The 17,208-nt window shown below is 36.2% G+C and overlaps 1 non-coding gene and 1 pseudogene across 1 annotated transcript; one reads left to right on the top strand and one right to left on the bottom strand.

Moving 5' to 3' along the window:
* The window catches only part of LOC126668578 (uncharacterized), a 63,985-nt pseudogene that overhangs the window by 13,849 nt on the left and 32,928 nt on the right, over positions 1 to 17,208 (bottom strand).
* On the top strand, positions 12,300 to 12,406 carry LOC126670892 (small nucleolar RNA R71). The gene has a single exon (XR_007638881.1). It is a non-coding gene; the product is annotated as a small nucleolar RNA R71 (small nucleolar RNA).

Raw genomic sequence — 17,208 nt, 5'->3', positions numbered from 1 at the left:
GACTTTTTTAGATAGATTACGGGCATTGCCCAACTTAATTAGTTAATTACGGCCCTAAGTTTGAAAGTTGAGATTTGTCATTCCATCTCTTTTAATTATATTTTTAACCTTTGTAATTTCAATTTTCGTACTTTCAAAATAAGAAATATACGGTTCCAAAATTCAGAGAGGTTGCATGTCGTGATTCTTGCGAGATTCACGCCTACCTTTTCTCCATTCAAAATCCGATTGCCATTTCTTTCAAACTTCCCATTTCTGTTGCTTTTCAAAATTTGAATTCATAATGGTTTCAACTAGGCCAGCCTCTAAAAATTCTCCCCCGCAAAAAATAAACAAATCGACATCTAATCTGAGTTCTAGCAAAAGAAAAATTGATTTTACTACGGAAATGAAGAATCGCCGAGTTGTTGTTCATGAAAACGATGACAGTGACTTCGACGATTTCGAAATACCTCCTAAGAAGACGGATAGGCTTGTTTCATCTAGAATTTTGGCTATAAAGGTATTTTTAATTTTTTAACAATTTCATTATGGTTTTATAAGTTTTATAGGGAATTTATAGTTTTTTGTTTGTGTTTGTTTCAGTTTAGTAGGTGTTTGGTGTTGTTCTCAGTAATAATTGCAAAGAATTTTTGCTATTGTTTTTTGTTTCTTTTAGTGAATATATTTGATTGTGTGTATTTACTATTTTGTTATTTAAATGATTTTTATGTAAGATTGAGATTATTTCATACAACCTTCGGACCATTTTCCTATTAAGGTTACCCATCTGATCAAACCAAGATATATAGCGAGTTTTCGTTATTCAAGACCTACGTTGAGAAGCAGTTTTTTGAAGTTTTAAGTGTATTGTCTGATTTTAAGAGTGCTGTGTGTGTGAATGATCATCACGATCATGTGACGGTAAACCTCTGAATCACAACTACTCTACTAGTTATTTTTGATATGTGTTAATTAAATTTTAGTTAAATTTTTGTTACTGTTAGTTACTGTCTGGTTAACCTTTAGCAACTATTTGGTTAACTATTATTCAAATTTTATTGGTTATCAATTGGTTACTATCTGGTTAACTATAGGTACACTATTATTTTGTTATTTGTTTTTAATTCATGTTATATTTTTTTAGGAGGATGTTGCTGGATATGTTTCATCCTCAGAAGCTACCCAAAGTATGCTATCCAAAAAATCTGATGACGGAGACCATGATGCTGTGGAGACACCTAAAGATGTTTTTGAATCTGGTACACCAAAGGAGGATCATGTTCAAAATGATGGACAAGATGGTGATAAGAAACCTGAAGATGACTCTAACTGTATTGGGAACGTCTTGGTTACCTCTTGTATCGATATGGACAGATGAAGCTTGAAAGGAACATTCAAAGCGAAGAGGTGGTTGAACCGAAACCGAAACTGAAGTCTGGAAGACCAAAGAAAATTCCTCAACATAACATAGAATAGTTTGTTTATTTTGAATTTTATGATATCAATTGGGAATACTTTTTTCTTGTTATTTTAGTACTTTATTAGCAGTAGTACATTTTGGTAATAGTTAGTATGTTTTTACATTTTGGGTACCTGCTGGCATACAATTGGGTACCAGTTGATATACATTTGGATACTATTTGGCATACTAAGATTTTTTTAATACTGGATATGTTATTAAATTACATTATATTGTTTATATGGTTGGGTATATAGCTGGTCTTATAATGGTAGACCAGCAACATCAATTTAAATCAATATATACTTGCGCATTTTTTGTTAAAACTTTGGTTACCAACTGGATAACAAATAATACGTTCTTTTGAAAGCATACTGTTGGCAAATAATCGCAAGTGTACAATATCGCGCAAGTAATATAACTTAGAAGACCAAGTATCGATCCCACAAGGAACAATGAACTAAACAACTAATTTCTAATATTCTTTAATTGGCTAGTAGGAAAATAAATGGATTTGTGTAAACTGATTATAATCTTAAGTAAATTAACTCAAGTAATTAGACTAAAAATCTGAAATCAAACAAATAAATTGAAGTTTAAACAATAATGGTAAAAAGCTCAAGAATTGATAATTCCAAATAAACTATTAGAAGAATGGATCAAAATTTATCTAGTGATTTTATTATGAATCGAGCTATTCTAATGCACCGAATCCCGCTCTCTCAAGCCTCAAAGATTCAAATAAAATCACAACCTAATTAGCTAATCAATTATTAACTTGCTCTCACAATATTAAAACTGAATTAAATAACTAAATTGTAATTATGAAGCAAACTCAACGACTACCTAAATTCCAACCCGCTCTCACGGCGTTTCCCTCTAAGTTTTTAATTACCTATGTCTATTTAATTAACAATCTCTCAATTAGTTAATTAAACACAAAATCATGAACTAAGTGATCAAATTAATTCAAGCATTAATCTTAGTAATTAAAACACAATTTTACTCACGTAATAAATCCTAATCCAATTCGAAAACTAATCTAAGAGTTCATATCAATCCCCGAACAAAGGATTTAGTTACACATGTTTAAATTTAAATTAAACAAAGAAGAAGATGAAGAATTAAACATAATTAGAACAATAAATACCGGAGTTGTCAATTTCGGAAGAATCGTCTAGATTAAACTTGAAATCTTCACAATCGTTCTTTTCAGAAACTAATAATAAACTACTTATAAACTGCTGAGAAACAGAAGCTAAAACGCTATTTTAAGAGAATGAAAATAAGACTAATGTATTCTATATCTTAAAACTAGTCTATTACAAAGTCTTTATATAGAGGAGGAAGCTCTGGAATCTTCTAAGTCGATTGACGAATCGAATTTGAAATAGGAGTTTCGGTTGGAGTCGTAAAAGGAGATTAAGTCCAAGTCCAATTCTGATTAGGCAAATTTCAAATCTTTCTCGTTCGTACCTCTCTTTCCCGTTCGAGACATGCCTGAATTCTTCATGGTTCTCGTACGTACCTTGGATTCTCGTTCGAAAAAGCTTTAACCGAGAGAAAATTCTCGTTTGCCCATCATGTGTTTCGAACGTATCTTCATCTTTTCACTTGGGTCTCGTTCGAGAATGGCTTTCTCGTTCGAGACTCAAGCCATTTCTTCATGGTTCCCGTTCGAGAATAGTGTTTTTCGAACGGGAACAACTCTTTACTGCACAAGTTTCGTTCGAGACTTCATAATCCTTTCCTTTACGATGTTAATTCCTTTGTCCGCAAGCTACGCTTTTACTCCAACGCTTAATCCACCATAAATTAGCTTTAAATACTCGATTTTCACCTTATTTCCACTGAAACATTAACAAACACCATCAAACATAAAAATGCGAAATAATGTACAAAATTAATACTAAACGTGATAAAAACCGAGTAAAATCGACCCTAATTATAGGAGTAAAATACTCCTATCAAACCTCCTCACACTTAACCTTTGCTTGTCCTCAAGCAAGAAATAAATCTTACTCTACAAAATATGTTAGAAATCTTTAGCATATAACTTAACAATAAATCAATCAAAGAAATCTCCCAACCTATGAACAATATGAACAATCAAAACTTCTAAACCCGACAACTAAATAATGATGCAATCAAATAACAATAATAATTCATGACATAATTCAATATAACAAAGGTTACTAACTCATTAGTACAAGGTCAAATTGAATCACACTTCAAGTTTCACTATCACTTGCGGGACATGGAAAATAATCAATTTCTCACTTAGACAAATCATAGCACAAGTTAGTAAAAACTAAGCTAATGGCATCAATATTTCAACAAGTAGGGTATATAACAAAGAAAACTCACAATTGAAAACATGAATATTCACCATAAGCTTGCTCATAGTCCCGGACTCCGCTACTTGATTCGGTAATCAACAAAAATCATATGGTCTTTTATGGGGTTGTAATGTGGCTAAGGTAAAGGGTAGGTAGAAAGGTTAAACAAAAGCTAATTATCAACTTAATACACTATTTATTACTACTATTAACTTCTAGGTTGATCTAACTCCGTTTTTGTGTTTACATGAACTCATAACTTTCTTTTTCCTTTTTGAATTACGCTTGCCTTTTGCAATCTCAGAATTTTTTCTTCTTTTGAGCCTTTGCTTGCAAATTTCTATCTTTTTTTTTTCTTTTCAGTCTTTTTTTTTTTTATTTCTCAAGGCGTAACTTTATCTTTTACGCACAATGTAGTTCACTTTCTCTTTTCACTAATCTTGAGTTATTAATCACCTATATTCATCATAGTCATAGTAAATAATATATAAAGTCGATAAGGTAAACAAAAGAGGTAAAACATAGAACGGTAAAGGGTAAAATATGGTAAAAACAATAAAAAGGTTTAAGGCTCAAATTGGTGTAATCTAAGGGATAAAGGGTAGTCTATTTAAGTGGTCTAAACGAAAAGTTATACCTAATTGCCATAATCATCTAATTGTTGAAAACTCAATCGTGTAACTTTAAACGGACACCGAGCAAGTTCTAGGAATAAAACATGAAATCAACACTCACAACAAGGAAATTAAGCTCAAAACTCTCAAAAAGTGTGTAGTGTTATGCCATAAACACAATTCCTACAAAAATTATGCTACTTATGCCATTAGAAACGACTATAAAAATAAACAATCGACATGTCATGAATCCGCATCAAGTTATTCAATTATGTTTCAACAATTTGAACAAGTCTAAATTTTGAATTCACCCTTATTTCATCGGATTATGTCAACGAATTATTAAGTCATTAAGCAAGCATCACTTATCAATTGTCGAATTAAGAAGTCGCGTTCATACATTCATCGATTCGGGGAAATCTAAGATTCACAAATTAATTAAGATACACACCAAATCAACTAACACTTTCATAATTTAAAAGACAAAGATTTAACGCGATACAAGCCTTTGAAAATAAACTGCATTAATTACCCTAATACAATTTACTAAAGATAAAAAGAAAAACTGAAAATAAACTACTTCAACATCCTAATAAAAACAAAATAAAGCTGAAAATAAAGATAAATCACCGAAAATAACCCAAACGAAAGATAATTTTCTTCCCCCCTCCTCACACTATTTCTATCTATGTCCCCAAAGCTAAGAAATAAGAAAAATAAAAACAGAAAATTAAAGGAGTTTGGGTTTAGAAAAACAAATCTCGCTCTAGTCAAAGGCCGGTGGATCCGGTGATGGTTCCGGTGATGGATAACGCTCTCCGCCGGCGGCATTAAAATAACCCCGAAGAAAATCCTCTTGCCGATTAAGCCGTGCCCGCATTCGATCTTGCCTCCATTGAAGTTGTGCAAGACCAACATGTTGTTCACGTCGGATATCTTCAAGTAATTTTTGGTTAGTTTCCCAACCAACCCGGTTTTGCTCCCATCCGGTCCGGTTTTGTTCAACCAACTCAGAAAACCGTTGATCAAACCCGGAAATATTAGCCGCCTCTCCGGCTTGAGAAGTTCCCGCGGGTTCCTTCCCCGCTCGTCTTTCTACTCTTCCTTCCACGTCTCCTCCTTCTTCTTCCGCTCTCTCTTCTTGTGCCGCCGCTTCTCTTTCGGCCCTCGTCAACAATCGCACCCTTCTATTATAGGGAATAATTCTCCCCCTCTTCACATATCCGGCCACATCTGAATGGTTAATATTTATTACCAGTGCCAGAGTGGACTCGAAAGTTGCCAAGGTAGATGCCGTGGGCATACAATTGTACTTCTCGGCCAATGCACGAACAAACCATCCATAGCCAATTTTTGACAATTCTTGTGGAACCGCCCGTATTCGCTTCAAAAGACGATAAGTCGTGTTGACTTGGTAGGCGTCAATCTCCGGATGTAAAATGGCATTCAATGCCAAAAGATCACTCTTAGCCACCTTGGAGTACTCATTACGCCCGCCAAAAGAGTGCCCAAACCATTTCAAGAACACCACAATGTTGATGTCTTTGACTTCGTTCATCTTGGACACCTTGGACTTGTAGTCGTCCCGATCCGTCAATTCCCTCCAAATAGCCACTTGATCGAACTCTTGAGCCCAATTAACCAATCCCGTTCCCCTCATTCCAAAAAGTTCCACTAAATCTTCAACACTAAGAGTATGACTAGTGTTGTTGATGCGGAAAGTAATGGAAGTAGGAGAACCGCGAACCGGTTGAAGAGTAGAAAAGAACTCAAGAGTCATCTCATCGTAAGAGTGGTGACTTACCTTGGCCAATGCCGTTAGACCCAAGATGTCTAAGTACCGCTCAATTTCATCTTTAATACCGAGACGCTCCATATCATCAAAATCAATTTCAAATGGCACCGCGATATCCCGCTCCTTAATACTCAAATATAAGTAACCTTCCTCCTCCGTATGGATTTGGAAAGGTGCTTGATATCGAGATGTCAAGATCGCCGAGGTGTTAACCCTAGAGGTGGAGGGAGCGGTTGATTTTGAGCGGCTTCTTCCGACGGCCGGTAAAGATGGAATAGCCGCTTCTTGATTTCTTGTGCTTGAACGGCGGATTGGTTGATTTTCGGCATTCTTGCTTCGCACCATGATTGCGGAATGAGAATATATCTAAAAAAATTTGAGAGGGTAAGAAAAGAAAAGTATTAGAAGAAGAATTTGTTGTGAAATAAAAAGTAGAATAATGCAAGGTATTTATAAGGAAAATATAACAAATTTCAAGATTTCCCACCACTAAATTCAAACTTTCCATTTAATAACTTTGAATTGATTTAACGGTTTAGATTGAAACCATGGAATCAATCCAAGTGAAATTGAAGCACTAATGAATGGTTTGGATTTGCCAAGTCATCAATCCAAGTGAAAAATTCAAATTTTTTCAAAGCACAAATCTCAAAGAAACACAAGTTTCAAAAGAAACACAAGTCTCAAAAGAAACACAAGCCCCAAGAAATTTACCACACTTTAATTCAAAAGTTTTAAATAAAAAATTCAAATTTCCCACTATTTTTGATGGTTTCCCGAACGGGAAAATGGTTTTTCAAACGGGAAAACAAAATTTCTAATCAGGTTTATTTATGCTAAAATTTTCTCGTTCGTAATCTGATCGAACCCAGGCAAAATTGCCTTGGTTCTCGAACGGGAAAGCATTTTCCCGAACGGGAAATAGGCAAAATTGCCTGGGTACGAACGAGAATCCCATTCTTGTTCGAAAAAAAACATAACCGAGAGCTTTTGGCTCTGAAAATTTCCCTTGGTCTCGAACGAGAATGTGATTCTCGAACGAGACCAAGAGGAAATTTGTGTTTCTCGTTCGAAACCTTTACTTTTTCGAACGAGAAACTAATACCTGAGCAATATTTAAGCTATTTTGCAAGGGTCTCGTTTGAAATTTAGGAATTTCGAACGAGACCAAGGCAAAATGGCTCAAATATCATTTGGAAACGCTTCTGAAACTTGCTAAAACCCATTAAAATACCTGCACTATCAAAAACAAAAACTCACCCCAGAATTAAATGAAAACAAAATATAAAGAAACAAAATTAAAAATTAAAAATAAATAAGCAAAACCATAAAATAAAATAAAAACACGAACCTCTCGGGATTGCCTCCCGAGTGCGCTTTATTTTTGGTCAAAAGCTAGACTGCGGCCCGGAATTTATGGAGGAGTGGTGAACATGATTTGTTCCACCACTTGATCCGTCAAAGGTCCAAGATACGGTTTGCACCGTTGTCCATTTACTTTGAAGACCTCACCACTAGCATTCTCTAATTCCAAAGCTCCATGATTTGCCACACTTCGAATTTTGAAGGGACCGCTCAAACGAGACTTCAATTTCCCGGGAAATAATTTGAGGCGTGAGTTGTAGAGCAAGACAAAAGATCCTTCCGAAAAAGTTTTCGGAACGATATGAGCGTCGTGCCATCGTTTCGTCTTTTCCTTGTAAAGTTTGGCGTTTTCGTAGGCATTTAACCGAAATTCGTCCAACTCATTGAGTTGAAGCATACGTTTCTCCCCCGCCGCTTTAAGGTCAAAATTGAGCTTTTTAATGGCCCAATATGCTCTATGTTCAAGTTCCACCGGAAGATGGCATGCTTTCCCAAAAACAATACGATATGGAGACATTCCGAGGGGCGTTTTAAAAGCCGTACGATATGCCCATAATGCATCATTTAGTTTTAGTGACCAATCTTTCCTTGTGTTATTAACCGTTTTCTCTAGAATTCTTTTTAGCTCACGGTTAGAAACTTCAACTTGCCCGCTTGTTTGAGGATGGTACGGAATAGCGACCCGATGATAGACTTTATACTTCCGCATCAAGGCATCGAATTGCCTATTGCAAAAGTGAGATCCACCGTCGCTTATTATTGCTCTAGGAGTCCCGTATCGATTCATCAAACGTTTGAGAAAATCCAACACTACTTTGGCATCGTTAGTGGGTAATGCTTCCGCCTCTACCCATTTTGAAACGTAATCTACGCACACCAATATGTATTGTTTTCCAAACGACATAGGAAATGGACCCATGAAGTCTATTCCCCACACATCGAAAAGTTCCACCTCTTGAATGTTGGTAAGCGGCATCTCATCTCTCTTAGATATGTTCCCCACTCTTTGGCATCGATCGCAATGACTAACAAAGTCTTTTGCATCGCAAAATAGCGTAGGCCAAAAGAATCCGCACTCTAGCACACGAGCGGCGGTCCTTGATGTACCATAGTGACCCGCATAGTCCGAAGAATGGCATTGACTAAGTATAGGCATCATCTCTTGTAATGGGACACATCTCCTCAAAATCCCATCTCCACACACCTTGAAGAGGTACGGTTCCTCCCATAGAAACCGTTTAGCATCGCTCAAGAACTTCTTTCTTTGGTGGTAAGTCAAGTCCGGCGGCATTATTTCAGAAGATAGATAGTTTGCGATATCCGCATACCATGGCGTTTCTACTTCCGAAAGTACCATCAACATCTCATCCGGAAACGTTTCATTAATCTCTACGCCACTTATAATTGGTTTCGGAATTTCTAACCTTGACAAGTGGTCGGCGACGACGTTCTCCGTTCCTTTCTTGTCGCGAATTTCGATGTCAAACTCTTGCATAAGAAGCACCCATCGGATTAGTCTCGGATTAGCATCTTGCTTTGCAAAAAGGTATCGAAGGGCCGCATGGTCCGTATAGCTGATAACCTTAGAGCAAAGTAAGTACGACCGAAATTTATCCAATGCGAACACCACCGCAAGCATCTCTTTTTCGGTGGTGGTGTAGTTGAGTTGAGCACCTGCCAATGTTCGGCTCGCATAGTATATCACATGAAGCTTTTTCTCCTTCCGTTGCCCCAATACGCACCCAAGTGCTATATCGCTTGCATCACACATGAGTTCGAAAGGAAGAGTCCAATCGGGTGATGAAATAATTGGGGCCGAGATAAGGGCTTCCTTCAACCTAGAAAAAGCAACAAGGCAATCATTAGTAAATTCATAAGGAATATCTTTAACAAGCAAATTAGTTAAAGGACGAGCAATGGAAGAGAAATTTTTGATGAATCGTCGATAAAACCCGGCGTGCCCTAAGAAGGCACGAACTCCTTTTACGGTAGTTGGTGGTGGTAATTTCTCGATGATTTCCGTTTTTGCTCTATCTACTTCAATGCCGTCCTTGGAGATTTTATGTCCCAAGACAATTCCCTCCTCTACCATGAAATGGCACTTTTCCCAATTCAAGACTAGATTGGTCTCCTCACACCGGGCCAACACTCATTCAAGATTATTTAAGCACATCTCAAAAGAGTCCCCGAATACCGAAAAATCATCCATGAAGACCTCCATAATATCTTCAATCATATCGGCGATGATGGAAGTCATACATCATTGAAATGTTGCCGGTGCATTACAAAGACCAAATGACATCCTCCGATAAGCAAACGTTCCATAAGGACATGTGAAAGTTGTTTTCTCTTGGTCATCCGGGAAGATAAGAATTTGATTGTACCCGGAATATCCATCGAGAAAACAATAATAAGCGTGGCCCGCTACCCGCTCCAACATTTGATCGATAAATGGTAATGGAAAATGGTCCTTCCTCGTCTCCGTATTTAACTTGCGGTAGTCAATACAAACACGCCATCCCGTTACCGTCCTAGTGGAAATTTGCTCACCCTTCTCGTTCTCAATCACCGTCATCCCCCCTTTCTTTGGAACGCATTGAATGGGACTAACCCACGCACTATCGGATATGGGGTATATAATTCCGGCGTCGAGAAGTTTTACTATCTCTTTGTGCACGACCTCCTTCATATTTGGATTCAAACGCCGTTGTCTTTGAGCCGATGCTCTCGACTCATTTTCTAGGTGGATCTTGTGCATGACCACCGAGGGACTAATTCCTCGGATGTCCGAAATTTGCCAACCGATTGCCAATATATGTTGCTTCACCACTTTGACAACTCTTGCTTCTTGTGTTTCTGACAAGTTGTTTGAGATGACGATGGGAAGTGTCATGTTGTCACCCAAAAACGCATACCGTAAGTGAGATGGTAACGTTTTAAGCTCAACCTTTGGTGGAGAGATAGAAGAAGGTGGTGTCACGCTCTCTCTTCTAATCAAATTTTCGGCTTTCGGCTCATCTTCTTTGGAATATTCTTCCCCGGAAGTTTCTTGTGTCTCCTCGGAATGGAATATGACTTTTGAAACCGGAAAAAGTTCTTCCACGATTCCATCAATCATATCCAGTTTCATGCATTCCACCTCCTCAAAAGTGTTGCGCATAATCCTTTTCATATCAAACTCTACTTTGTCATCATCGATACGCAAAGTGAGTCGTCCGGCGTGCACATCTATCAATGCCCTCCCCGTGTTCATGAAAGGACGCCCAAGAATCATAGGGCATGTTTTATCTGCCGCATAGTCAAGTACGACAAAATCCACCGGAAAGATGAATTTGTCTACTTTGACTAGAACATCTTCTACCACTCCGTATGGCTTTTTTAGGGAGTGGTCCGCCAATTGAAGCATCATTGATGTTTGCTTCAAAGTTTGATCACCAAAAATATCCCTGAAAAGAAACAAAGGCATTAGATTGATACTTGCCCCTAAATTACATAGACAATTAATTGAATTTAAATCGCCTATTTTGCATGGAATTGTAAAACTCCCTGGGTCCTTAAGCTTGGTGGGCAAGTCACTAAGGATGAGTGAGCTACAATTTTCCGTTAGGGAAATTGTGCCTTTGTCGTCCCAACTCCTTTTCTTCGTTATGATTTCTTTGAGGAACTTCGCGTATTGAGGCATCTCACGCAAATCATCCGCAAAGCTTATATTGATTTGGAGTTTCTTAAAAATTTCCAGAAATTTATGGAATTTTTGGTTATCCGGCGTCTTCTTCAATCGTCCCGGAAAAGGGACCTTCGGCACAAATGGAGGAGGAGGTGGCGGTTTAACATATGGAAGTTCGGTTACTTCCTCCTCATTTGTTCCCGTTGTTAGATCGATCGCTTTCTCTTTACTTGCATGTGGATCCTCAAGTTCTTTCCCGCTTCGGAGTTCAATAGCTTTGACTTGCTCTCTTGGATTTGATTCCGTTGTAGACGGTAAACCCCCTTGAGCTCTATTTTGAAGCGAGATGGCAAGTTGAGAAATTTGAGTCTCGAGATGGTGATTGACGGAAGCTTGGTTCTTAAAACCGGTTCTAACTTCCTCAATAAGCTTGTCAATTTTGCTCCCCTCATCCGTATTCCGATTTTGAAAACCGGGTGGGTGTTGTGGTCGGTAGTTGTTGAAGTTGCCTTGGTTTTGTGGACCACGGTTTCCTCCTTGAAAATTTGCTCCTCCCATATTTGGGTTGGCATTGGCTTGACCCGAATTTTCCCTCCACGAAAAGTTAGGATGATTCCTCCACCCCGGATTATAGGTGTTGGAATATGGGTCATTGCCTTGCCTTTGCCCATTGATATAGTTGACTTGCTCATTTGAGTTTTGATGTAGGACGGGGCAATCCATTCCCGAATGATCGTGCCCATCACAAGTCTCGCAACCCATTTGAACTACCGCAAGTTGAGCATTCCTTTGATTTGCTTGTTGTTTGTACATCTCGAGTTGTGCTAGAAGTGTCGCATTCTTCGCTTTCATTGCTTCAAATTCTTGGGTTTGCTCGAGGGTCATTATTCCCTTTTGAGGTGGTTGCCTCAACCGCTCGGTTGACCAAGAACAACTATTTGTAGCGAGTTCCTCTAGCAAGTTATTGGCCTCATCATAAGTTTTCTTCATAAGTGATGCTCCTGATGCCGCATCAATCGTTGCCCGTGTACCCTTATTGGTACCATTGTAGAAAATAGAGACAAGATGCTCCCTCCCTAAATGATGATGCGGACAATTTCTTTGAAGCTCTTTGAAGCGTTCTCAAGCTTGGTATAGAGATTCACCATGTAATTGGAGAAAATCTATAATTTCCTTGGTCATTCTCGCGGTCTTACCCATAGAGAAATACTTATTGAGAAAAGCTTGTGCCAATTGCTTCCATGTTGTGATTGAGGTGCTTGGAAGTGATTGAATCCAATTTCTTGCCTTATCCCTCAAAGAGAAAGGGAAAAGTCGAAGTTTGATTTGGTCCTCCGTCACATTATGGATTTTGAATGTGTTGCACACCTCCGTGAACTTTGAAAGATGAGCGTTTGGATCCTCGCGTTCCAATCCATAAAATTGGCAACGACTTTCTAGTAGTTGAATCGTTTCCGGCTTGATTTCAAAATTGTTAGCGAGGATTGGAGGTGCAAAACATCCATAGTTGGCGTTGTCCACGTTGGGTAAGAAGAATTCACCCAAGGTACGTCTTTCGGGAAGAGGGACAACCCTCGCGTTTGGCCTATTAAGAGCTAGGCCATCATGTGGTGGTGGTGGTGGTGGAACAATCCCCTCATGATTCAACGGAGGGTTACGGTCGTCCTCCATTGTTTTGGATTTCCGCGCTGTTTTTCGGATACTTCTTTCGAAGGATGTCAAATCTGACTGAAACAGTTCTAGCGGTTTTTTGGCACGTCGTGTATTAGGCATACACTAACCAAAATTCCTGCGCAAACACAAACAAGAAAACCAACGTAAAATCCAAGAATCACAAAGTATAACGATAACTAACTCAATCTAAGAATAAGATACTTTTAATTAATTTAATCGCAATTGCTCCCCGGCAACGGCGCCAAAAACTTGTTGGCAAATAATCGCAAGTGTACAATATCGCGCAAGTAATATAACTTGGAAGACCAAGTATCGATCCCACAAGGAACAATGAACTAAACAACTAATTTCTAATATTCTTTAATTGGCTAGTAGGAAAATAAATGGATTTGTGTAAACTGATTATAATCTTAAGTAAATTAACTCAAGTAATTAGACTAAAAATCTGAAATCAAACAAATAAATTGAAGTTTAAACAATAATGGTAAAAAGCTCAAGGATTGATAATTCCAAATAAACTAGTAGAAGAATGGATCAAAATTTATCTAGTGATTTTATTATGAATCGAGCTATTCTAATGCACCGAATCCCGCTCTCTCAAGCCTCAAAGATTCAAATAAAATCACAACCTAATTAGCTAATCAATTATTAACTTGCTCTCACAATATTAAAACTGAATTAAATAACTAAATTGTAATTATGAAGCAAACTCAACGACTACCTAAATTCCAACCCGCTCTCACGGCGTTTCCCTCTAAGTTTTTAATTACCTATGTCTATTTAATTAACAATCTCTCAATTAGTTAATTAAACACAAAATCATGAACTAAGTGATCAAATTAATTCAAGCATTAATCTTAGTAATTAAAACACAATTTTACTCACGTAATAAATCCTAATCCAATTCGAAAACTAATCTAAGTGTTCATATCAATCCCCGAACAAAGGATTTAGTTACACATGCTTAAGCTTAAATTAAACAAAGAAGAAGATGAAGAATTAAACATAATTAGAACAATAAATACTGGAGTTGTCAATTTCGGAAGAATCGTCTAGATTAAACTTGAAATCTTCACAATCGTTCTTTTCAGAAACTAATAATAAATTACTTATAAACTGCTGAGAAACAGAAGCTAAAACGCTATTTTAAGAGAATGAAAATAAAACTAATGTATTCTATATCTTAAAACTAGTCTATTACAAAGTCTTTATATAGAGGAGGAAGCTCTGGAATCTTCTAAGTCGATTGACGAATCGAATTTGAAATAGGAGTTTCGGTTGGAGTCGTAAAAGGAGATTAAGTCCAAGTCCAATTCTGATTAGGCAAATTTCAACTCTTTCTCGTTCGTACCTCTCTTTCCCGTTCGAGACATGCCTGAATTCTTCATGGTTCTCGTACGTACCTTGGATTCTCGTTCGAAAAAGCTTTAACCGAGAGAAAATTCTCGTTTGCCCATCATGTGTTTCGAACGTATCTTCATCTTTTCACTTGGGTCTCGTTCGAGAATGGCTTTCTCGTTCGAGACTCAAGCCATTTCTTCATGGTTCCCGTTCGAGAATAGTGTTTTTCGAACGGAAACAACTCTTTACTGCACAAGTTTCGTTCGAGACTTCATAATCCTTTCCTTTACGATGTTAATTCCTTTGTCCGCAAGCTACGCTTTTACTCCAACGCTTAATCCACCATAAATTAGCTTTAAATACTCGATTTTCATCTTATTTCCACTGAAACATTAACAAACACCATCAAACATAAAAATGCCAAATAATGTACAAAATTAATACTAAACGTGATAAAAACCGAGTAAAATCGACCCTAATTATAGGAGTAAAATACTCCTATCACATACTTGTCAAATACGCATCTCACATTAGTTATCTTCTATATAATACACACATCACTTATTGTTAAATTTGTCTTATAATATTTGATCAGCTTTTAGTTAACTTTTAAAACCTAATAAACTAGTTTAATTCAGTATATAGTTGGTTATCGTTTGGTTGACCATTGGGTAACTAATTAATAGATTATAAATTTGTCAGCATTTTACTCATATTTTACTTATGTCTAATGGTATACTAAAAGTAAAATTAATAATTTTTTTATACAATTTGTTTAAAATGCATAATTCAAGTTTACGAGCAATTTATGAACGATTTATTAACAATATATTCCAAATAAAATTTATTACAAGTTAACCAACAGTTCACCCAAAATTAACCATTGGTTAACCAACACCCGGAACAAATACAAACACTCATAAGCATTTATTCAAACACCAAGAGTGCAACATCAAAATCAGACCACCATCGACAACCACCATCATCCACAACCATCAAATTAGATAATCTCTTCAAATCACAAAGAAATTAAATGAGAAAAAAAGAGGATCATTAAAGCAAAATAGTCGCCGCCTCCACTGGTGGTGCCACTGTTGATGGTGGGAAGAACGACGACGAGATTGGAAAGATGACATCGCTGAAAAGAATGATGACCTTCATCATGGAACCCAAATCGATCACCGCGACCTCCACCATAGCGACCTCCACGTCTGCCGCTGAATCTTCAACATTTTTCTCTTCAATTGATTGGATTCTCTGAATTTTTTTGCTTTTGTATTAACAGAAATTTCTTGCTTTTGCTCTCTATTGTTTGACGCAATTCTCTGTAATATTTCACTTTTGAAGAACTGAATATCAACATATTTTATGGGATTAAAGATTTTTCTAATTAAAAAAGATTTGTGTGATTTAAAAGTTGAGAGTAAGTTTAGGAGAATCTTTGATCAGAGTTGATTGTTACCTTAATTAATTGTTAATCGTATTTCTCTAATTTAAAAAAGTTAATTTTGTAAGAAAAAATAAAAAAAGATTAATTATCTAAATAGAAAATGTTGGGCGTAATTATGGGATTATTTATGTTTAAGTTGTGCAATTGTCAATTTTTCTCTATAAATAAATTTTTTTTATAGAAATACAAAGTACATGTCTTAATAAGATTCGTCTCTAAAATCAGAGATCCAAATCCAATTATGGTACAAATTCTACCATTTACCTCTATATAAAGGATATGAGAGATGATGATTATTTATTTAAGCATTTATTCTATTAATCAAACCTCTTAAGCTATCAAATCTCACTTAAAGAATAACTTAAATATCAAAAATGCATTGGTTACTGAACAAAGTTCAAAAAATACAAAATGAAGCGAGGATCTTTAGAACCAAAAGCATTGAAAAGAAGATAATAAAATAAAGAAATCCATGTGAAGACCGAGTTATTCGATAAAATGTTTACGAGGATTTGCCAGCTTCTTCTCCTTTTCTTTATTATATTTCATGTGGCTTGTCTTTGTCGCTATTTGAGGACTCTTTTTGGCATTTTCTTATTATCCACAATAATGCAATTGCATGGAGGTTGTGGGCCATCATGGCTTCTGTCTCATCAAATCAAAAACTATGGCTACCTATAATATATTTTTTCTTGTAACAAATCTGTATCTATTAAGTTAATGTTTTTTTTATTAGAGGTAGACTTAGGGTTAGTTGTTAGCAGAAGTTAGCGGAAGTTAGTATGTATTTTTTATAATTAAATCAGACAAACTACAGCCTGAGGAGAATTGGAGATTCGAGCCTCCGACCTCATACAGTATAAGGACCTGGCCATTTGGCCAAGTCCTCATCTGCATCTATTAAGTTAATCTTGAGTGTTACTTTTCGAAGTGTACAATATTTTGAGTCCTAAACTGATAATACAACTATCACATAATAATTTTTTAATTTTTTATATTTAAATTAATTTCCACTCTAACTAGATAAATTTTATATAGAAGGTTTTAAACGGATGCGTACTAATAGACTAATCAAAAATTTGTCTTCCAAGATCATTTTTGTACATACGTACATGCAGTTTGAACTTACAATTTCATTTGAATCAAAAAAATGTTTTACAAACTCACATATGTCTACATATTAGAATCTGAAGAATATTGATTTTCTATATAATTGTAAAAATATGAATCAATTTACTTTAATTACATTTGTCGAGGACCCAAAAATAACTTATCTTTCCAAGGGTTTTTTGTTTTTTGTTTTTTAAATCTTCAAGTTTCTTCTTTGTATATAAAATTTTAATTTTTGTAAAAAGATACTGGTAAAAAAAAATTAACGTTTCGATTTTGTAATGATTTAATCCCACTATTCAAAATGTTATAAAAAAAATTGTAACAAAATGTTATAAATCAAATCCCGTTATAACGTTTTGAGCAATGAGATTAAATCACTATAAAATTGAAACGTTAGGATTTGTTAATT

The sequence above is a fragment of the Mercurialis annua genome, linkage group LG2, assembly GCF_937616625.2.
Source record: "Mercurialis annua linkage group LG2, ddMerAnnu1.2, whole genome shotgun sequence".
NCBI lineage: Eukaryota > Viridiplantae > Streptophyta > Magnoliopsida > Malpighiales > Euphorbiaceae > Mercurialis > Mercurialis annua.
Note: the sequence above shows the minus strand (reverse complement) of the source record. Positions and strands in the feature narration are given on the sequence as shown.